The sequence below is a fragment of the Pseudonaja textilis genome, chromosome 3 (assembly GCF_049901715.1).
Source record: "Pseudonaja textilis isolate UNSWEBS1 chromosome 3, rPseTex1.2, whole genome shotgun sequence".
Lineage (NCBI taxonomy): Eukaryota > Metazoa > Chordata > Lepidosauria > Squamata > Elapidae > Pseudonaja > Pseudonaja textilis.
This window is the reverse complement of record NC_141992.1, coordinates 111,834,096-111,857,684: the sequence shown is the minus strand read 5'-3', so window position 1 is coordinate 111,857,684 and position 23,589 is coordinate 111,834,096. Positions and strand designations below refer to the sequence as shown.

General features: G+C 37.8%; 1 long non-coding RNA gene across 3 annotated transcripts in view; it reads left to right on the top strand.

The window, feature by feature from the left end:
• The window catches only part of LOC113436527 (uncharacterized), a 156,458-nt gene that overhangs the window by 108,215 nt on the left and 24,654 nt on the right, over window positions 1-23,589 (top strand). The window contains exon 5 of one of the 3 annotated variants that reach the window (XR_015743055.1): window positions 12,352-12,462. The exons of 1 other annotated variant lie outside the window; for it this stretch is intronic. This is a non-coding gene — a long non-coding RNA (uncharacterized LOC113436527). Of the gene's footprint in view, window positions 1-12,338; window positions 12,463-23,589 lie in introns of all 3 variants that reach the window. One more of the 3 variants, XR_015743053.1, reaches the window with a different exon arrangement.

The window sequence follows — 23,589 nt, the reverse complement described above, 5'->3', positions numbered from 1 at the left end:
GTCTAGATTCTTGTGTGTAGGCTTGAGCAATAAATCTTCTGAAATGCAACTTAAATGCAACTTAAGTCCAGATTCTTTACACCTGACAATCTTTGCATTGCCATGCAGGGAATTAGACAGAGTTCTCTTCCTCTTAACACTTATTTATACCTTTTCAGACTTTCTGTATATACATTTTCTCAATTTCTAAGAGTTTTGTCTTACAGAAACAACACACTTTCTGAAACAATTTTACCAGTTAAATTGTACTTTTCGTCTTCCACAAAAGTGCCTCAGGCCTAGCTGCTGAAGTTCTTACAGAGTATCCTAGCTCTTCACTGCAAGATTATCTTGTGCAAATGTGCTTTGCTGAAATATTGCTCCTTACACCTCATCCATCATGCACTGGGATAACCAATCCCCATAACTGCAAACTTTCAGTCACCCTCTAGAGAGCAACCTTACTAAAGACATTTGTATATGCTAAAGAAAAGCAATTAACAATAGGAATTTCTGATGCATCTATGAAAGAACACATCATCTGCACTCTGTAGTATTGTCGAAGTCTGTGTAAAGCATTCCAGAGAGGTATTTGGTATCACATGGGAGCTGGAACAAAGTACAATTCTGCAAATATTAAAGCAGCCACATGACCCCTGGAAGTGGTTATGTGTGCATGTGAACAGAGAGACAGCTGGGGGCTGCTTTCAAAGCAGCCACATAAGACTTGCAAAAGACATTGTTGCTTTAATTATCGGAAAGGTCTGCTTCATCTGTAACTTTATACATTGCAAAGCATCTCCTTTGAATGCTTTGCACAGCTTTCAATATTTTTAATATTTGCAGAATCTACTGAAATACCTTTCATATTTGTAGACTTTCTAAAGGAACGAGCAACAGGTTTTAAAAGGAGAGAGAGGGCATCCTTATTGCGTATTATGATGTAAATTTTTAAAAAGAAATCATCCGTGATTAAGGGCTGCTAAACTCCATTGCTTTTTTTTAAGGTTGTAATTTTAAAAAAATAAAATTAACTGTATGAAAGAATTAGTGAAACAATCTCAGCTAACTCCCAAATTCTAGGAATGGTCTTAAATCACTCTTCAAATGGAATAAAACAAATTAGTGTCTGAAGAAAAACACTCCACAGCCTTAGTCCACCAGACTAGAGTAGAGACTCTACCCCTCCTAGATGATAATTTTTATGAATAGATCATATGACAGAAGACCTATACTCACACTCACTCAATGGGCCTGAGGGTGCTCCCTAACCACTTTTTACATCATATCCTCATGGTGTTACTTTCACAGTATTCCCAGGACACCACAGAAGTAGCTTAAACTAGTGTTTTGCTGTTCCAGCATTAATTATTTCCCCATTTCTCCCAACAGAACTCTTGCTTTAGAAGACAACCAACTGTGCCTTGTGGACCTTGTGGGGGATGAAATAGTCAGAGGGTGCTAACCTGTACCCATTGGTCATTTTAGGCTATGGATGGCATCATCCTCCACTCCAGCCCCTGAGCACTGGTTTCTGGGATTTTTCTGCATGTGGCACTTGGAAAGTCCTGCTCTTCCAAACCCAGGTCCTCTACCTGCATCAAAGAGGATCTTAATAAAGTTTTTCTATGTAAAAAAAAAATAACTGACAGGGGCATTGCTTGCAAACTGAAATGGAAAGCTTTCCTGGGCAGCCCAAACTAACCTGAGAATCAGCTCTTGTGAGAAGGTTTGGGGCTGTCCTGAGAAGCAGCTGACAGGCATCCAGAGGAGGGGTGGCATTTGCAAAATAAAGTGGGTCAGTTTCTTCACACTTCACCTTACAACTCCATCTTCCATCAGTTTTTGAAGCTGGATATTTTTAAGCCAGAGTTAGCACTGTTCCAGGGTAACACTATTCCAGTGTAGCATTACATCCTCCATTTAATCCTCCAAAGGCGCTGTCAGAGAAGAATCAAACTCCTTTTGAACAGAGTTTGCAAAACAATGGTGACAAACCGCTTGACAGATGCTAAAGCCACCCAGCTATTCATCAAACCACCTTGCCTTCTTCCTAGCCCCAGACCACATTAGAGAGACTGATTACTGGCTGGTGACATTTTGTGGAGGGCAAGAAAAACCTTCGGTATTTTCAATGACTTTCCTTAACTTGTTCCACATTAAAAATGCAAGAACATCACCAATCCATGTCTGGGTTACAGAATAGGACTCAATAGCCAGTGCAGTATAAGTTTTCCTGGGCTACTTTCTTGCAGATTCAATGATAAAAGAAATGTACACCAAGTTTCTCAAGAACAGGGGTGTCAAACTTGATTTTACTGAGGGCCTCATCAGGGTTGTGTTTGATTTTGGAGGGGAGGCATGGCTGAGGGGCATGACCAGCATGACATCATTTGTGTAGGGGGGACCTGTGCTCTGCCAGCAAAAATGGGCTGTCAAGCTCTGTTTTCAGCTGTGATGGCCTCCTGCAACCCTCTGCCAGAGAAAACAGAGCTTGAGAAGACTGCACGCAGCCCTCGCAAGCTCCATTTTCACTGGCAGAGGCACCCAGTTCTTTGCTATTTCTAGGGTGGCCCCATGGGCCAGATCTAAGAACCCTGGGGGCTGCATCCAGCCTCCGAGCCTTGAGTTTGACACCCCTGCTCAAGAAGATCATGACATAGCCTTTTAGAGTTTTATCATTCAAACAATTAACACAGAACGTCCCCAGAAATGGAGTGACCATTTCATGAACTTAACTAGTACTTTGGTACAACAATGAAACTTCTAAACTGTCTTTCAAGCCTGACAGAAAGCTCATTACCTGGAGGTAATGTTTTAAGTACAGATAATTTTTGTTATTTAATATTGGGTATCAAAAGTTTTTGTGAGCTCCACAAGAATAAACAGGGTTGCACACTTTCCAGAAGACTATAATGTTTCATTGGTTATCAGAGGTTATTTAATGATGTTGTTATACCTTAAGAAATCAATCAGTTCTTAGAAATCTGGACTGCAAAAATAAAAATGAACACGAGGTGACAACAAAGAGTTGCTGAGGTTTACATTTGACAGGCCCTAAGCCTGTCAATATTGTGTTAATATTGATGTTTTCATATTTTCATCAATGGAAGTAAGAAAAAAATAATGTTACACTGGAGCAGACCTGGGGATTTTACGGCCTTCAGGCCACACCTGACTCTTTGGCTGTCTCTGTCTGATCCAGTCGGCAGTGGTGTCAGTATGTGGGATGGGACATCAGCAGGGTATTGGCAGTCCTCCACCACAGTCCCAGTTTTTCTTGCGGCCGTTTGGGAAAATTAATTGCAATGCAATTAATTACAATGCAAATTGCACAGAATGGAAAACAGTTACAGCCTCCATTTTACTGATAGTAGGACTTGTTCCAAATATACAGTGAAACAAAACTTTCTAACTCTTTGCTGCTGTTTCGTCATCATCTAGAGTATTGCAATCAAGATGCTAATATAATTGTAATCTCAACCTACAAAATTATAGAAAAAGCCATATGGTATAAGGGAAAAGAATAAATAGGCCTATATGATGGCTTTGGCTTTCTAGACTGAGGTCACATATAAAATAACTAATCTTTTGTTTTGACCTTTTTTATTGATAGTTTATTGATATTTTTTTTTATTTTAAAATATTATTTTATTGATATATAATAGTTCACATATTGGGCTAAACCGTAAACTATAGTTTACAAAGCAGCACCATCCGTTCGGTCACCAAAACACTGTTATGTTAGATTCAACACGCTATACTGGATTATTTCTTGAGTGATTTCCTTTAATTTCTTATTTATTCATTAAGTCTATACCCTGATTCCATTCAATGGCTCTATGAAGCAATGCATCCTCTATTAAAGAGTTAACTGGGTATAGATTGCTCAGATTAAAATTTAGTTTATTTAGGCCCTTAAAGGCTACATCATCATTAAGTAATTTCAAATATATGTGAACAAGCCACCATGATCTAAAGAATTTAAACCAGATTTTTGATGAGCTGCTTGACACAGAAGCATTTTCCATATCACTTTGAAGGGAAAGATCTGAAGGTTGTATTTTGAATATGATATTGTTACTCATTAAGGGAAAAGAAATAAAGAGATCTGGCCTACCGGTAAACAACAGTGAAGAGTACCAGTGGTTAAATATCAAACAGCCTGAAGCCTATAATCCAAAACAAATTTGAAGTTCAGATTGTTTCTTTGAAAAGTCTTGCCTTAGTTTAGAAAGGGAAAGACGTAACCAGAAACAGACAGAGAGTAGATCCAGATTAATATGGCAGTGTTCTCCTGGGGCCCATTGGACTGATCGTCAGTTGAGGGAGTGGAGATTGGCTGATGCTAATGAAGATACGTATTTTCCTGCTTGAACAGGGGACTGGACCAAAAGACCTCCAAGGTACCTTCCAACACTGTTATTCTGTTATACCCCTATCCAGACCCACGTCTGTAACTATATTGAATCAAATTGCAATTGATACATTTTTTGCTTCATATAGAAAGTGAAATAAGCTTTCTTAGGATTCTTCAATAATATGTTATCTCATAGCTAGATTTATGCTCCTTATTTACTGGAAGATGAATAGGATTTTATGTGTACATACACATACACAGATACAAATTTAGGGCCATCATAATCTGAGCTGCAAAAATTCAGATAATTACTTTAGGGCAGTAAGCTATTAGTGATCATCTATATTTTTGTATAAGGTAATTTCAATATATATGCCTTTCAACCTGAGGTGCAAATTAGGTAAAGAAAGAATAGGAGTGACAAAAATGTGAGATAAAATTCCCTGGAACTGGTCAAGAACCACAAGTTATATTGTTAAAATTTTTGCTTTCAGAATGACACATTGCAAAAAATTGATATAAAGGTAGCTTCAGAAATTAATCCTGAATGAGAGGGAAGTCTCTATATAAATTTATCTGCCTATCCATCCATCCATCCATCATCTTGTTTTTCTGTTTTTGTTCACACATTCAAGTCCTTTCTCTATAAAATAACTTTATTAGATGTGTGTGATTTTTGTTGTACTTCCTGGATAGATGGGAAAAACTAACATTGAAAGCTCAAACAATAGAAAGAATCAATAAGAGAGATAAACTAATTTTATAAACTTTGCTCATTCAACAAGTCCTCTTTAAAGACAGTTAGGACCAAAAGATAAATATTGACACATTAGACAATTTTCTCAAATTTGTTTTTTCTTGATTGCTTGAGCAACCTCATGGAGTAAAATTCCACTTTTCTGATGGGAGAGCTTGGAGAGCTTTTATTAGCTTGGCTAATAAAAACAAATAAAGTAAAAGCTTTTCTCCAGAGTGGGTTAGGCATATCTATTGTTGTGCTGTACTAATCAGATTAAATTGGCTCCTGGCTCCATTGCTTAGACTCCCGTTTCTAAAAACATTTCACTGTTATTTCCTTAAACCTGCAGAAAAGATACAATAGAAGAAGATTACTATCTAATAAATAGACTAATATAAACGATAAATTAAATTAAATCGATGGGAGATAAAACAAGATTTGTGAATGCTATTTGGCTTGTTTTGATTCCTCCCTCCCTTAATGGAACACTGTGCTGAGAAGCAGACCTTAAAGAACAGCGAATATGTGTATTCCATTAAGAAAAAAAATCAGGGATGTGGCACTAGCTAATGTGCTTTTGATTTGTTGTGCTGTCACAAATATCATTTAAAAATGCTAATGTGCAAAGGTAAACTGTTCGGTTTTGTATTCTGGTTGCTTTGTATTAGCATTTTAATATGTGTCTGTTACACTAGCTCTCTTGGCAAGAAACAAACACATTTATTCAGGGGATAATTTTTTGTTAATGTTAATAGGCAGCTGCCTTAAATAATGTCACTCCTCTCTTCATTTGGACTTGAGCTGGTGAGTCAGGAAGTGCATTTTTTATTTTATTTTTTGCCTACAGTCTGATAATTTTCAAAGCTATTGGCAGCCTGGGAGTTTTCTTTCCTTATCACTGGGGCTCAGCTCACTTCACTAACCCTAATCAGAGCTGAAATCATTCCTTCAAGGATTGCACGATCATGTTTTTCTTTAGCGCTGACAGCTGCCTGAGCTGCATTAGCAATGCAGATGCGTCAGCCTAATAGGTTAATGCAGAACACGCGAAAATTAGGTTTAATCCCCAGTGAAATAATCCAACATTTTCACATATCTTGATGTCAGGACAGAGACATTGGTGGTGACTCAATTAAGGGTAATGTAGATCAAAGCAAATTTACCTTCTGGTGGAACTTTCCCAATAGTTTGGACAGGCTCTATTTTAGAATAATTGGCCAGGCTGGAGGGAAAATTATACTAAAAGGACAGGTTCAGCAAGAATTGCTTTCCCTTTTCATATTAAAATTGCAGCGTTTTGTCACTGAGTCCAAATACACTATTTAACAATAAAACATAATAAAAATGTTTCAGTCTGTCACAGCTACAAATATGTAAATCAGTTTTACTAAAGGAAAGCATGTCTTTGCAATGTCCCATCACACAACCTATTTATTTGCATTGTCCCAAAGAGAAATATCACCAGTGGGATTTGAGAAGCGCGCATCCCCTCCCCAATTATATGAGAACTAAAGGAAGGAACAATGTGTGTTGACCTAATGTTTTCATTCTTTGTGAATAGCATATCAAGCACCCATCTCCATCAGCTGTAAAATGAAAGGAAACCAAAATTACCACCTCTCTATTGCTATTTTTTTTTAAAAAAAAATTCGGTCTTGACATCTTAATTCTTAATCCTTGTATGTGGTCAAATCAGTCTACTATAGACAACCAATCAAGCAATTATTCCTAAATTATATTTGCCCAACTCACATTGATTGGTTATTCTTTTCTTATTGGGTAAGCTCATTAATTCTGAGCTGCTTGCTTATTATGTTTTCCACATCATTTTCTTTCTGAGCCTATCTCTGCTCACCAGCCTGCTGATGTTTCAAGATGCCATGGGGGGAGGGAGGGAGGGAAAGGGCCCAGTGATCTATTGCATTGTCTCTTACAGCAATTACAATTCACATTGCTGATTAACTTTGATGTGAAAACTAATGAGATAAGGCAAGTTATCAAGGCGGACCTGATCGTCATCTCATTTATACAGCGTTTGCCATCGGTGAATGACAAAAACTAATGAAGATGTATCTGACAGCCGGCTGAGCTAAGGCAGAATTTCGTTTCTCATCAGCAAGTGCCTTGCTTCTCACTCATCAGTCTATCTGAAACATGTTGAAATTAGCTTAATAATGAAAACACTTCATCTAAACGGGCAAATGTTTACATTAAAATAACTACACGATAAATAGATGTGAAAGATACTGTGCGCTTCTGAGTTTAAACAATAGATTTAAAATGTTTTCTTACTTTACAGTTTCTTTGATTACTGGGAGTTCTTTTTATCTCCCAGGTGCAATTTACACTGCTTTTAAAAGGACTCCTCTTGTTATAGCTGACATCAGCTATGTATTTTTCCACAGTTTCACCAACAGCATTTTAATTATTTACTTCGAGTATGCAAATAGGAAAACAGAGATAGCTGTAACCAATTTTTTTTCCTCACATAAATGAATGTAGGAATATTTTACATATGCATACATACATATGTGTGTGTTTCATTTTTCATAATATATAAACACGTAACACTTTAAATGATTCTGTGTGACAGCGTACTGTGGATCTGTGAGCACAACACATTGGTGCAGACAGTATATTGGAGAGCATATTGATTGGGCAAAATAACCAAATCATGTCCATAAATTAGATCAGATAACAGAGAAATCTCTCACAGCCCCCAAACTCCATGAAATAATACAGCCTATTCTGGAACAGTATTAAAATAAAATGTAAAATCTGTGTAGTGATCCCCCCTTTTAAAATTTATTGCCATCTTTTTATGAAAATGAAAACACACACCATTAAAATTATTTTGTGCAAATTGTATATATTCTTAAGCTCCAGTATATAAAGACTGTTTTAGGTAGCTTTTATTAAAGCACTCTTTGTGAAGTATGTGTTCAGATTTTTCCCGTGCACAATGCTGCTGTCATATACCCCTTTCTCCTTATATCTGGCATTGTTTCTGTTAAAGTAGCTCATATATATATTAAAGTGTTGAGACTGAAGAACTTTTAAAACAGGTAACACATTATTTCTAGCTAGCCAAATTCTTGCACACTTTTCTTTACTATGGTTTCTGTGAACATTTTTTGTAAAATTGCAATTAGAGTTTTAAGACATAAGGGGTAGGAAAAAGGCTTAATTTCTGTAATTAAGTCGATGACAGCTGAATTTTAAAGTTTTAAAGCTTTTAATTGCTAATTTAGAGAAAATCTGAAAACATGTGAGTAAAAATAGAAATATTATATTTTTGCACCTTGTAAAAAAATTGCATTGTTTATTTTTAAAGGGAGTTAAGAACCTAGAGAATTCATCTTGAGTTCACATCTGAGACAATCTCTTAGACTATCATGTATCATCCTTGTAACAATATAGACTGATAAAGTGTTCCTGAGTTTCACAAAGCAAGATAACATAAATACACATACACACACATACCACAGAGTTCATTTTCAGACTGCCTAGACAAAAGTTTGCAACTTGAGAAAGTTAAAAGAAAATCTTATTTTAAAGCTGTGGCAACAAATGGCTACTCCAGTCCTGGATTAAATTTAAAAGCTCTTCACATGGCTGAAGACAAATCCTATATATTAGAGGAAACCATAAAATCACTTCCTGAAGAGACAAACACAAGTGGAAAATTGACCTGTGAAGATTTTTTAAAATGGTCTACTCAATTTAAAATTTGTTCCAGCATGTTGTGTGAAGGCTAACACTCTTGTCTCCTCACCCCCCACATCCACAGAGATGGGATGTCAGAAAGTGCTTTTTAAATAATCGAATGAGTGTGTTTTACTAAATAAAAGAGTCCCAGTATTTTTAAAATAGTATGACAGCTTCTAAAATGACATTATGTCAATGGTCTGATGGGACTGCAATTTAAATGAAAATTCAAGATAGGAACTGTGAGTTTTTACAATAAGTTCTAGATTTTTTAAAACTTATCTGCAAGCCCCTTTGCATAACCTTAGCTAGCTATCCTTTTGTTTCAGGCTTCCACTGATAATTGAAATAGGGATGTTGTTCCAATAATATTCTTCAGTCATATCATATACGTTTGTATAGCTAATTTTAATAATTTGCATTATTGCAAATATGCATAGATGTTTGCATCTGTGTTTGCATCTATGTTAAACAATTTACCAGTTTTTAAAACATATTGAAATAAGCTTTCTTGAATGCTATTTTTCTTTTCTTTTCTGTCTCCTTCCCCTAGTCCTGTGATACATGTGTAAATAAAACAATCACAAACCAAAGAAAAAGGATGTGTATATACACCTAAAGGTCTCACCCTGACATATTTCAGAGTTTCTGCTGAAGGAGATCCCCCTCATAATAAGACTGGCTGGGATCTCTCCTTCACAAGGTCATTAGAACCTAGCCTTTAAAATGTGATGTATGTGGCTGGGTGGAGGTGGGGAAAAAATGCACATTGTACCTAAAAGCATGGCAAGGTTACAGATTCATCTCCAAGTATATGGAATGTTGATGAAAGAAAAGCAGCTATTTCATAGAAGGTTTTGGGGGAAATAATTATGTACATATTTTAAAATATTCGTTTAGATATACGGTGGTCAAGACTTTTCCTTTCTAATTATTCTAAGTACCAAGCTTCTTATTATCTAATACTCTGCAACACAGCAGTATTGTATTATCAAGGTTTGTTTTTTCTTCAAAAATATGCTAAAAGGGTTTTTTTTTTTTATATTCAGCTCTTTATGCCGGTGAAAGAGCCAGAGTAGTTTGCAGTTGAATACTGAGTGAGCTGATGGTAAAAACAAATCTGAGTTGGACTAATGGTTGAGGTTCAAATGTTAAAAATAATTTCAAATTAGTATTATTCCTTGCACCTGTATTTAAATATTTTTGGATGCTAGAGACTATTGTTCAAAGTCATTTTCTTCACAAAAGTAGGAAGCTAAAACATTTTACTTTTAATACAAATTAGGATTTTAATGCTTGTTTAAAAAACTGGTTGTAAAACTATAGTTTATTATAATTTCTAAAATTATATTCTTTCAAAGAAATTACATGATAATGGGGAAAGGGTTTTATCTGTAAGTCTTATGAGCCATTCTTTTTTTCAGGTGTATAAATACCTACAGCAGACACTTTGAAAAGCAAAAGTATATTTTAAAAATATGAAATAGTTACAATATGCCTTTTGATTCAGAGTTTAAAGTAAATAATATTTGTACATCTGAAACATACTCAAGACAAATGAAAAGCTTCTAGATGCTTTTGTATGAGGTGTTGAAGAGCTCTACAAACTTAAAAGCACAAACTCAATTAAGCTCATCTTCATCTGGAAAAAAATTAGCAACTGAAAGCTGAATATATTTGATAATGCACATTCACAGAAGAGCATTCTCTTAGGAGAAAAAAAAATTCTGATAACCAACCTAACATCAGCCTAAGAGTTGCTCAATGCTAATTTTGTTTGAAACTGTCTAACTAATTCTGAATAGCTATCCATATTCAACAAAGGCATAATTAATGACAATCTTTTCTTCCGCTTCTAAGACTTCATAACAAGTAGGAAACTACAAAAAGATTTTTATAGTAACTAATTTAAGGACAAAGGGTTGACCTCTAGCATTTCATTAAATAAACTGAGTGAATAAAAGGAGACTGGCAGCATTCATCCTGATTCAATTCAAGCAGTCTATTTCAAAATGCTAATCATAATCTGCAGATGTTGGGGGCTGATTCTCCCCCCCCCCTTCAAATATCATTTATTTAATTTAAGAACATCAAACACTGAATTTTAAACAAAAATCAAAAACCAGTTTTAGTCTTGGGCAAAAGTTATTCCTCAAAACAGTAAAGGTTTTTAGGCTGGCTTTCTTCCTTTCAAGGGTTTCAAGTGATTATTGTAAATAATGGATTCCTTATATTATTTTATAAACTATTTATTGCAGAGTCATATTAAGATATGCATTTTTCCTATATTACTACATCAAATAAGTGCCAAAATATTTAAACCTTATACTGAGGGAATCACAAACAAAACTGTGTATTTACCAGAACTGTCCCGTTCAAATATGTGAGATATTTCTGATCCATTTTTATGAGGTCAGTGCATCTAAAGGTCTCTCTCACACACACAGTTGTGACCTTACACTTCACAAAAGCGATAGCGTCCATCCTGGGTGCAGACAAGAATGATTCAAATTTACTCATGTTTAAAGCAGATGGCTTGAAAGTGGTGAGATTTAATTTAGTTATAATTAATTTGAGAACAATAGTCTTAAGATCCTAATAAAAAAAGACGTTCTTTAAGATAAAAGTTTGCCCATTTGTCTTCCTTGAACAGTTGGGAAAGAGTACTTTTGACATGCTCAAGAATACTCTTACTGTGTCATATATTCTCAAATTTCACTTTCATATCAAAAACATTCTGAGCAAATATGCCCCACATAAATTAAATTATAATTTGGTTATCAGTTTCACTGAAAATATATTTAAGAGTGATACCTTATATTCAAGGGTGAAAACATTCATTTTCAATGTAACTGAAACAGACTACATCCGGACACAATTTTAAATCTCAAAAATGATCTAGAAAAAAATACACTCCTGCAGAGTATCTAATGAAATGAATTGTAATTTGCAACACTGTGCACATGGGCCACATACATCAATAGCCGTAGCTTCTTTCAAGTGTTATAGATGAATTTGAGGTTGCATCAGCACATAGAAATGGCATGCAGTAGAGGTAGTAGTGTGTTTTCTTTGTATGTCCTTAAGAATCACACTTGTTCTGGCAAAGGGTCTGCAGCTTTAGAAGCAAACTGGCTACAGATTGGACAAAACCAGCCTATTAAGAAATGCACAATGCCATTTATTTCTTGTCTTTTAGGTTGGAGACAGGAAATAGGGACATTCTGAAAGCTCTACCTCATAGCTGAGTTAAAGTGCTATTTACGTCCCTCAGCTGGCAGAAAACTATGTTGGCATAAAATCTGCTGACCCCCTTGGTGATCTCAGGATACTGGCGGATTAGATTGTCCTTGTTTATGCTGTTAGAGCAAAGATTGATGGGCTTCCTCTGGCTTTGTTTCCTTCCCCTCTTGCCAAATGATGTCACCCCACCTAAAAATAGCCACCAATCACATCCTTGATTTGGAATGGAGATAGGGATTAAGGAGCAGGTGAATTCTGGTGGATTGGCAAGATTAGCCCTCTGTTAAAACTTGTCTCCTTCTTGAACAGTTGTTTTGTGCAGGTTCCATAATGGTCTTCTAAGCCAGGTTCAAGAGCAGCCCAAGTAACAGGCAGCAGGCGTGGGGAGAAGAGATGCCCTGAAGTACAGCTTCCATTCCCGCTACTACAGCTGGTAACTATTGTTCAGCTACCTGAGTCCGGAATCAATTACGACACTTAGTGGAAAGAGGAGGAGAGCGAGATTTGAAACGATCATACTTTCTGAAACACCCCCCCCCCAAGCAGGTATGGAGGGGTGGGGAAGGAAAGTGCGTGCTCCAGCCTAAAGTGGTCAACAGGTGGTGGGCTGGTTACCAGACTGCATCACTGACAAAATGATACCCATGGCAAAACTGGTTGGAATAGCGCTAGGAGAGGTCTATGCTGTAGTTGGATGCTAATGGAAGAAAAACTCAGAGTAAATATGCAAATAATTGGGGGGGGGCAGTAAGAGAGAAACCGAATCAAAAATTAAGATAATTCTTTTTGAAGAGCTGAGGTTAGAGACAGGAGAGGCTTATTTTCTTTTCCTTTACTATGAAGGCATATGATTTGGGAGACAACCAGGAGTGGGATTCTACCAGTTTGCACCTATTCGCTAGAACCAGTTGTTAACATTCTAAGCAGTTCAGAGAACTGGTTGTTGGGAGAAATTACTCGCCTAATCCTGTAAGGAAGGCAGGAAGGAAACATTCTGGTGTTGCTTACAGAAACTGCCTCTCCATTAACCCTTATTACATTCTTGGCAGGACTAGACTTCCTGTCTCAGGAACTTCTCTGGAGTTATTTTTCCCTCCTTTGCTGGTACTTTGCTTATGTGGAGTGACCATTCAAAGTTACAATGGCACTGAAAAAAGTGACTTATAACCATTTTTCACACTTATGACTGTTGGAGCATCCCCACAGTCATGAGAGGCCAGGCGAGGAGTTGCGTGCCTAACAGTGTGAGTGATATTGAGTTGGCCACACCCACCAACTAAGCTACGCCCACAGAACCGGTTGTTAAAAAATTTGAATCTCACCCCTGGAGACAACAAAAAAGATCATTTAGCAGAAATACATTCTTGGATGGAAATAATTCAGTCAGGGAAGGAAAAGAATCTGCAAGTTAGCTCTGGCCGCTGTATAAGTATTCTCATATGAATCTGAGCAGAGCTTCACCTGAGTCCAGTCTTTGGTTTTAATCCAGCTATCAGCCACGATAGTGGTGAATCCTCAACAGTACCTTAAGCTTCCCACTCCTGGTTCAAGAAAATCCTATTTACAATTGTTATATTTGCTTGGGGTTTCCTTTTTTTCCTTGTACTATTTCTTGATGTACTGCACTGATTTACAGCCAACATTAAAAAAAAAAAAACTTTGCAATCATCCATAGAAAATCTTTTCATATGAATGATTAAACCTGCAATAAATACATTTAAATTGCGCAGCTTGACTATGAATTCAATAAAAGAGAGATTCCCATCAGTACTAAATAGAAAAGAGAAATTCCACACGAAGTCAGGCAAACGGCATGTGCTGAAATCTTCTCTATTACACAATTGAAGATGCAGCCATCCTCTCCTCTTGCCCTTTTATTGTCAGAGTACCTGAATTCTTTTCCTCTCAAAAATGGTGTGGAAAAGCAGGTGGGAGGCTGTGGAAGGGTGGGTGGGAAAGGACTGAACATTGTTTCTTTCTTCTTTTTTTGCCAAAAAATATGGGAGTTTGGTTGATCGATTGTTTTTGGTTTAACATGTTGTGTGAGTCAAATTTATTGCTTAATGACCAAGTGCAATGTGTGAATCTAGTTTTGATTCACATGCATGCCTGGGAAAAGGATCAGTATTGACCACAAGGATTGATGGGACTAGTAAAGGAGTTGATGTTGTTATTATTATTCATAGTACTATTAATTAAAGTACTATTTATTACATTATATTCACATAATACAGGTCTGGGAGTTGATGATCAATCTGAAACTTTAGGAAGGAGTCAATGAGCCGAAGAGTTTGGAGATGCCTGGTTTACATTCATATTCATACCCGGGAACGTATGCATTTGATTGTTGAGGACGCACATTTACCAAGCTATCTTGTCTTTTAGGAAAGGAGCTGTAGGAAGTTAGCACCCACCCCTCTCCTACAAAATTGAAATATCCTAGGAAATATTAAAAAGGCAGAATATTTCCTCTAAAAAGAGTAGAAACTCAGAAGCAGAAACTCACCTCAGAAGCAGAAACTCACCCCCACCTTTGTTAATGGGTGAGCCATTAAGGCCTGGGCCAGAATACTTTACATAACAAAGATCTCCAGGTAAAGCTATAGCAATTGCTCAAAAGCCCTTTCAGTGCATCATCATCCAGCAAGGCTCAACCAAGCTTGGAACTCAGGACAGCCTACAGAGTTGCCCCTGCATGGCCTCATAGGAGTCTGACAACCAATCAGAATACAAGCTTCAATTCAAATCCCAACAGAGGGAATAAAACCCAGGCACTCTCAGCATATCAGCCCTTTTTTCTTGATCTCTTCCTTCACCTTGAAGCATGTGGTCATTCTTCCCTTTCACTCTAGAGCTCCAGGCCATGTGATCCTGTCCACCATTAAACCTTCCAACAGCCTCCATGTTTCCAGTGTCTTTTTCCCCACTTGGAACTGAACCCAGAAGGATATTTCTTCCAACAGAGCAAAATGGCATAACCTGAATAGAGGAATCATGATAAAAGGAGCAAATCAGACAAGGTCATGTTGGTCTCTCCTCATCACTCTATTAACTGGCCAAGTAAGAGAAGTCCATTATCAGAAAAGCAAGAGCTACAGAGCTCTCCAGGTTGGCTAGAAACTGATTTTTCCCTCTGGAGAAAATCTCTCTGGTTCTCTCCCTTTACATGGAGGACAAGCAGAGAGATCCTAACTATTCATGCTCCTAGAGAAGCTCTCCTCAAGTTCATAGTACTGTATTGTCTTAAATGAGAGCCCACTAGTGACTTCCAATCTTTCTTCTGCCAACAAACAGTAATGAGCACAGGCTTTATATATCATCTCAACAGTGCCCGGGTGAAAGTACTACAAGTCGTAAGTGGAAACAGCCTTTTCCACTCTTTCCATCTACAGTCATCAAAATGCCCATAAATTGATAAGCAGTTTATGAATGCAACTGCTTTGGACTGTTTTTTTTCCCCTCCCAGCTGCCTTGGGGTGTAGACATGCTGGTTAGTTACTTACAATAGTTAATGAACATTAATATATAATCATGCATAGGATCTGGGGGATGAGTGAGGCAGAGGGTTGAAATGACTCATGACTTCCATACTTACATTGGGACACAGATTCAAAAGGGTGGATTTTGCACTGTAACATCATGAGCAATGTCATTTTTTTTTTCACCATTGTGGCTGTTTGCCAATGCCTACGTGATCATGCATTTATATCAAATCTCTTCTGAAAGCCATTTATTCCATGTTAATCAAGTAAGTCAATTATGCCTAGGATTTTTTAAAAATGAAAATTTCGTTCTCTTGGTTTTAAGCAAGAATCTGTTTAACTGGGTAAACTCAGAAACCAACCTTATACAGGAATAATAAAATCCACAACTTTGTTATCTGGCCTAGTGAATATAATGTTGTTTCTAATTTGAATGACATGGGTTATTTGGTACCTGGAATGTGATCCAGCTGGGATCACTACAATGATGCCTGGGGACATTATAATTGTGCCCTGCTTCAGCCCTTGATCTTAATAAAAAGCAGATTCCCTGCCCTCCCCTCCCCCCAGGAAAGACCCAGATCCAGCATATTTGTTTCCAAGAATGCTCTGATGGGTTCCTTTAGACCAGGGGTGTCCAACCATGACAACTTGAAGCCTGGCGGACTTCAACTCCCAGAATTCCCCAGCCAGCTTTGCTGGCTGGGGAATTCTGGGAGTTGAAGTCCGCCAGGCTTCAAGTTGTCATGGTTGGACACCCCTGCTTTAGACTGTAGCTCAGTGCTTTGTTAGGAAGTGTAATTCTCTTTTGAAGGAGAGACAGGTAGCACTCTAGGAAGTTGCTGCTAATATAGAAATATTTTTAGCAACAGGCAGGGCCCTTCAAATGTCACTTGCAAAGGATCCCGCAATATTTTTTTTCAATATTCCATCTTCAATATGTTGGGAATCCCTGAATAGAGAGGCTGTTTTGGAAATTTCTACAAGTCACTATCTCTTGTAGTTCTTGCCTGTACCTCAAGGAATATTTCTTTCCATATTCATCCAGGATCTCTGTTCTGAGGTTCTCTTCATATAGACGTTAGGCAGGTTGATATAACTCTCTACCATTTGTCAGGTGCTGTAAGTTGCAGTATTTTAACATTCTAGATCAGATGTATCGCATAGATCCTGAGTCCTGTGTCACAAAAAGAGGCAGAGTGAGCCATTCTTTCTAGTAGAATTTCAGTCAAAATTATAATTCTGATACATGCCAGGCCACCATTTTGGCAAAAGAGCACAGAAGACTCAAGACTGATAATTTTCTACAATGCCAAGGAATGCAACAACCATTAGGGACCATTTCAAAAAACTGTACATTTATAATATAACATTAACACATGTATAAGTGCATCTTGGTTTTAAAGAAGAAAATGAAAGTATTTCCAGATATTATAGAAATCCTTGCTGCATAATACTGAAGGGGAAAAAAAGAATTAGGCAGAAACTGATTCAGATCAATCTAGCTACCTCCTTTGAAATGTAAGAATGTTAGCATCCAATTCATGCACTCTAATATTAATACTTCCTTTTTTACGGTGCAAGGGACTCTTCAAGGAAAAGGCTTTTAATCAAGAACAGCTCCAAACTATGCACCACAAATTAATTCCAATCACATCTTTCTCTCTTTTTGGAGCCAAAGCCGGTCCATCCCTTCCGTCAGCTGTTGACTTTCTGAGTGTCTGAGACAGCTGTGCGTCTGTCTATAGCTCCCTCAAATGACTTGTCTTGTTCTGATTGTTTTGAAAGACTGCTGCCTTGTAATGGGTTTCCTGACAAAGGCCCCACTTTGAGTCGGATGTGTGCCAGGCTCCAAGCCAGGATGTGGGAGGAAATCAGAGGGCAAGTCCAGGCAGTGCAATCCTCCTTAACTGCCTCTTTAAAACCATGTCACGCTCCTGTGACAACTGCTCCTCTGTGCTTGTTTGAACTCTCCCTCCCAATTAGGGGTAATAAGTGACTCTGTAAAGATGAGCAAACATAGCACATTCATTAGTTCCCTGCCAACCTCAAACCTTGCCACCACCCCCACCCCAGTCCCCTTCTTCATGGCCAATCAGTGCCAAAAATCCCCCAGGGGCTCTGCTTTGCTCTGCTCATCCTTGGCGAAAGCTAAACACACCTTATTTGGCATGAACAAGTGCTTGCAAAAGGCAAATTAATGATAAGAGTTGACTTGAAATTATTTTATTCTGTCTTTCCAACTGAAAGATGCTCTGAGTAAAAAATATGCTAGGATCAATAAACTCGAGCTGAAGAGCCAGGAAGGCATGCTCCATCCCCATTAATTTAATCTACTTTTTGGTGCAAAAAAGGCACATCATTTACAGGATAGGAACTGCTAAGCTATTTCACAGGAGCTAAGGATAAATTTTGGAAAAATCTGGGCTGCTATCCATCTCCTGGTTCCATCCTATTGTACTCTCCAACCACTGTCCTAGTTGGGTTATAAACTTACTCATACCACCTTTCTTCCATAACAGACCTAATATCTTATATCAAATATATGCAAACTAGCTCGATACCCATGTTTTGCTACGAAACTATGTGATGGAGCTTAGTTTTGGGGAAGGAAAAAAAAGTGGGGGATTCTGCCTCTGCCTACCAGCATCCATTGGTATTCATCTGGCTGGTGTCCTGTCAGTATATGACAGAGTTGGGGGCTGTTTGGAAACTGAAACAGTATTTGCTGCATGAGCAAGAAGGAGACAGCAAGGAGCCTGGGCATAGCTTAGCTCGACTGTTCTGTACTAAAGCTTCTTAGTGCTATGAAATGAAAACTGAAACTGAAACTCCTCTCCTCTGCTTGTGTTTTGCATTTGGAACAGATTTCTTTTCAGGTGGGAAGGAGGAATAGAACTCCTTAGCATCAGGGCATGTTAATAATTATAGAGGAAATATTAATGCTCTGATGGTCATTTCGAAAAATCCTTTTTTAGTGAGCACCTAGAAGCCAAGAGGAACATACGTGCCAAGTATGTTCAAATTTGTAGGATTTACAATTCTGGAGATTTTGTGATAATGCGTGAGTGGTATTTCACTTTTATATATATAGATGTACATGTGAGGACTCATTTAATGTTCCAATCATTTTCTGGAGTTTCAGTTTGATGAACAATAAAGTTGCTCTATCTGAATTAGTTTGGTGTGGCATGTTGATATTTGATGTTTGAGGCATCAGGGTAGGAAGTGGGAGACCATGTCCAGTTTCTCCTGCCTTGGGCATGAAGTCAGTAGTATTTTAGAGCTCTGTACCTGTCCTGCCCATGGGCCATGCAGGGCCCACAGCTGCTGCTTATCTTTCACACAGTTGTGCTGCATCCTGGTTCTGCACACCGAGCTAAACAGGAAGACACACATCTTCTCAACTTCTTCTATTGGTATTGCTGTTTGGAAACACACAAACATATTCACTGAGCCTTCCTTGTAGGCCAAGGTCCTTTGTATACCAAAAAAAAAAAATATTTGATGTGTAATATGTGATATTTCTTGGTTTTATTCTTTGTCCTAGCTTTGGCCTCTTTCTGACAGATGCTGAATTCTAAAGAGTCTTGAATTTTCTATCAATCCTGTTATATAACCAGAGTGTTTTGAAGATTTCTATCTTTTAAGAAAGAGTGAAAGAAGGAGTAATGCAGATTAACAGGCCCCCAAAGAGACTGTAACTTAATAGAATAGAATAGAATAGAATAGAATAGAATAGAATAGAATAGAATTCTTTATTGGCCAAGTGTGATTGGATACACAAGGAATTTGTCTTAGTGCAAATGCTCTCAGTGTACATAAATGAAAAAATACATTCGTCAAGAGTCAAGAATCATAAGGTACAACACTTAATAACTTAGAGGTTATAGCTGCATTGTAGCTGATATTGTACTTGAAAGAAGTTAGCAGAGTGGGAGGAAGACGAGACAATAATACTACAAACTACAAACCTGTCCTTTGTAATAAGCTGTCTACTAAAAAATTTTGAAGGACTAAGAAATAAATTCAAGCCTTATATTATTGTTGTGCTACTGCCAAAGAAATCAAGCTTTTGGAAAAGCTCTTCCTTTTTTGGAAAATATTTTTAACTGGCAGAATAAGACAAGGTAAAGTTCTGTGTTGGGCAGTATACAAATACACATACTTATTTTAGCTTGTCTCACTAATCAAAACTTCAGTCCAAAAACTACTGGTATAAAACTTGGCTACTTAAAAACATGGCATGCTCCATCCAAAATTGCACCTCAGCTGACAGCAGTTTTCATAGCTGGTATATCTCACCAAATGTAGCAGCAGCAGGTAAATCCCCACATGTACCCATTGATACGAATTTCAGCATTTCCTCTAGCAGCAGTGGTGCCCTTATATGAAATGGTTGCCAATCAGAAGCAAACTGGGGAAGCTTGAACTGCTGCTGTAAAAAGCTCTCTGTTTAATCAGATTATACAATATTTGATCATAAGAATATTATGAAACCAGTTTCCAAATTAATCCAACACAATCCGAGAGAAAACATGTTTGAATATTTTTACCATTATATTAGTGTCAGGGTTTTAAGTTTCCAGATGTGGACAATTGTTTACCATGAGCCTTTGCAAGAGAATTAGGGAGTGAAATAATTCAAGAACATTTAGAGCAATCCTACCATACTAACAGCATTAAAATACTTCTGTTGTCAACAACAACACATAGAGGCGGCACAATTTTCTCTGTGGGAAAAGCAATAATATCCAAAGCTACTGTGAAACTAGCAGACCAGGCTGCCCTCTTCCTGTATGCATATGGAGATGCAAAAATAAATAAAACAAATAAACAAAATACCCAACCTCCATTCTAACTGCATATTTTTTTTCCTACTGTAATTGACAGCAAATACGTACGTTTTTCTTATAACATTACAGAATTTCTAGGTTGGACTGAGATGGACTACCAGGATTAGAATGACCACAAAGAATTTCTGCAATGTATTATAGAAAGCAACAGAAGGAGTCTTATCAAGAAATTGACTGCACATACATTCTTGCAGGTGTCATAGGCTAGTTGACCAAACTAGAAGTGATAAAATATATTTAAAAGTGAAAGTTATAGCAACAACAGTAGATAAAAACCAATACACTAGATACTAGTGCCACAGACTCTTAGGCAAAAGGAATACAGAATTCAGTTTAAGAAGCCTAGAACAAGTCAACAGAACCTACATCAGTTAGGCACATTTCCAGCAAAGCTGGCTGAGGAATTCTGGGAGTTGAAGTCCACAAGTCTTAAACTTGCCAAGGTTGGACACCCCTACCTTAGATGAAAGTCTGATTTCAACCTAAAATAAAGGGTCAAGAAAGTTACATCCCTTTACTGAAGATCTGGTACTGTATTCACTGGTCAAATTGTGCCTGGAAACCAGTGAATGGATCAATGAAGTAGGCACATATTCTAGCAGCTAATAAATTGAACACACTTCTCCAGACTTAGATCCAGAGAACTTTAGAAGACTGTAGAAGCTAACTGTTGTCTTTTCTATTGGTTCTTGAAGAATAGGCAAGCATATTTTTCCTTTTCATTCATGTGGTCAGTTCTAGGGTAGTAGCACTCTCTAATCATCTTTATGAAGAAGTCCGAGAAGGCCACAAATTGATCACTACCCTTCTTAGTAAGGTAAGCAAATGGAACTGTGATGTTGAAAGGAACTTAGCCGGCAGCAAAACACATGAATGGATGGGAGGATTGCCAGTACTATGTATATCAGGGCTACCAAAATCGCAGCCTACGGGCCAGATGTGTCACACCTGGTTTAGCAAAGGGGAAAAAAGTTGTGATACGTCTCATGATGCTACTGTGATGACATGAGTTTGACATCCCTGATGTATATGATGGGAAAGAAACTGGCACCATCTGATTTGAAGTAGTTGACTCTTGGTCAATTCTGTTGATACTGATTATGAGGCCTTTGATCTTTTCAACCTTCAAAAGGACAGAGCTCAATTCACAATGGCCAGCAGGGGAAGCCACACTAATCATGATGAATGGAAAGTTTAACATTGTCCATAAATTTTACCAAAGGAAGTAAGGCAATTTTATCTTGGTCCCAAGCAAAAGGATATACTCACAAGGCTATTTATACCATACAGAAAATAAATGTAAACAGCCCTAACTTATATTCATTAATCTATTATTTATTGCCTAAGTTAAATGTTGGTGATATATTTCAGTATATGTTTCTAATCCATTTGAGTTGTATTAGTGATCATTTTGTGACTATTATTACTTCCTATTACTAGAGTAGAATCCATTGTGTTCTAATGAAAGATATTCCTACACTGTGAGGATATAAACTAACTTTATCCCAATTTATCTACTAGGATCCCCCCCCCCCCACAAATTCTGGAAACAGTGTTTTGATAACATTGGTCTATCTGGAAATTGGTCTATTAGATTTCCCTGGGTAGAAGGATTATTGAATGAGTTTATGTAGACATGTCCCAGTAGATATCCATAACTGTTTATTCCAAATCTCTTATTTTATATTAGTAGAGAATGAAGGCATTATTATAATTGGCCTGTACCCAGTACTTATTAGCTTTATTAGATCACATAAGGAATAAACACAGAAAAATGTGAACTGTAATTTACTTCCATTTATATATTTAAAATACTATTATATATTTAAAAGACCAATAACAAGCACCTGAGTTTTGATAATGTGATCGTGCTGTGACAGTCGTAACTGTGAAAAATGGTCATAAGTCACTTTTTCCAGTACCGTTATAATCCTTGAATGATCACTAAATGACCAGTTGTAAGTTGAGGACTATCTGTATTGCACCTACACCAGTGGTAGGATTCAAATTTTTTACTATTGGTTCTGTGGGCGTGGCTTGGTGGGCATGGCAGGGGAAGGATACTGTGAAATCTCCAATCAGAGGTGGTATTTACTGGTTCTCCAAACTACTCAAAATTTCCGCTACCGCTTCTCCAGAACTGATCAGAACCTGTTGAATATCACCTCTGACCTAAACTGCAAATAATGTCTTATCTACAAAATAGCAATAGGACTGTGAAAATCTTTGCAGGAACAGTCAAAATAAACTTCTGGAGCTGTCATACAAGTCAGGAAAGAGATGCAGTTTGTCTTAACAATGGGAGAAGAGGTGCTTCATATACATCCTCATGCATTACAAAGCCCCTCTTTCTAATCATTTGTGCAGATCCACATGGAAGTTTGTTACTAGATGAAATTGACCCAGGGAATTTCATTTGCAATATAAGCCAAGGTTTCACTAGATCTGGGTGCAAATATCCAAACGGTAAATGGTACATATGGCAATAAAAGGATATAGAAAACTCCAATTCTTTGCTGGACTTGAGAGTTTAGTAGTTTAGACTTGAGAGTTTAGTAGTTTAGACTTGAGAGTTTAGTAGTTTAGTAATCCAGAGTTTAGTAGTTCGCGAATGGTAACTGTTCTGGACTAGCAGGCTCGTAGCCTGCAAATCTGATTGGCCCGCTGAAAGCCGATCGTGATTGGTCGCCATAGACTGATGCGATTGGCCAGTAAACGGGCTGCCACGATTGGCCCTGCCAAGAGCGGCAAACTCAAATTGCCTTCATTGGCTGCCTAGCCGCAGCCAGCCCTATAAAAGGGGCTGCTGTGGCTGGGTTTAGTTGCTCAGATCTGAAGTCACAAATAAAGAGCTTTAGTTACTATCTGAGTCTTGCCTCCGTTCTTGAACCGTCCTCCCAGATATAACACTGGCGACGAGGATGGGATGCGGAGGCAACAGAAGCTATTGAATTGAGCTAGCCGAAGGAGCACGTGGCTGACAGAGCGCAATGACGGCGACATGGCCAGCAGCGCTATACCACCCGCACCATTCGATCCAGCTAGCGAAGACTGGGACTCATACATGGACAGATTTCAAATGTTCCTGGAGTCCAACAACCTCAAAGATGCCACGCCCAGCAAGAAACGAGCCATTTTTCTAACCCATTGTGGACCAGCCATTTTTAAGATGGCTAAAGCCTTAGCCAAGCCAGCTGAAGTTAAAACCATGGATTGGGACAC